This window comes from Mycetomoellerius zeteki, unplaced genomic scaffold (assembly GCF_001594055.1).
Source record: "Mycetomoellerius zeteki isolate Tzet28-1 unplaced genomic scaffold, Tzet1.0 scaffold138, whole genome shotgun sequence".
In the NCBI taxonomy this organism is placed as follows: Eukaryota; Metazoa; Arthropoda; class Insecta; order Hymenoptera; family Formicidae; genus Mycetomoellerius; species Mycetomoellerius zeteki.
This window is the reverse complement of record NW_017256319.1, coordinates 56863-57873: the sequence shown is the minus strand read 5'-3', so window position 1 is coordinate 57873 and position 1011 is coordinate 56863.

The following is a 1011-nucleotide window of genomic DNA, read 5'->3' as shown; positions in this document are numbered from 1 at the left end:
TCAATGGCTGCGTTCAGCAGAACGTTTGTTTTGCAACTGTTGGAAGTTTCCTTCGCGCTAATTGGATCATACTTTTAGATCTAGAAGAATGGTCCTATCTCAGCAGACAATCATAAAACGGTTGCAAAACTGTTGAGTCTGCTGAACGCAGCCAATATCTATCTTATTTTAAGTGCAAAATATTTAAGGATTTCAAGCAACGCGAACAGACCTATTGGGTGCATTTACAACCGCTCAATGAGCGCTCAGTGAGCTCTTGTATCTGTTTGGTCTATATTTTTAGTTCTAACGGAACATACTAATAAGATGCAAGCGCTCACTGAGCGCTCATTGGACGAGTTCAAAAACGGCAAAGCGGCTAGGCATGCTTACCGAGCGATTGAATATGATTGGTTGGATCTGTAAGTAACAACCAGGTGATACGCGGGTACGCGATCATTGCTACTTGACTGGGCGATATAGAGGTCCCGCGCATTCAAATTGTAACTTGAATTATAGAGATTCATATTACATTTCCGTAGTTTTTCATAATTTATATCGGCATATAACGCGCATTTTATCATCAAGGATATAGCTATCGCGTACGAAGGATGTGTAGACATATTTCCTATAACTAAAGAAAAATATATTTCATTTACAAAACATATCAATGGCACTGCAAATAATCAGAATAATTGTATCAAATTACGTTTTATTGATTCTTATAAATTTCTCAGTAGCAGCTTAGAAGAATTGGCGTCATATATCGATAAAGATAAATTAAAAATTACGCGGTTAGAAATATATCCTATATATCAGAAATTATATCCTAAATACCTTCTAAGTTTCTTCAGGTACGTACTCTGAATGTTTGAAAATCCCTCGCCATACATCTGTAAGATATACCTAGGACCAATTTTTGCTGTGTGGAACATTGCATTATATGTTGAATAAAATGTTTACACAATTTTTGTTAACATTCATTTATTAATAAGATTGGAAGACACTTATGTTAAATACATTACTTTAAAC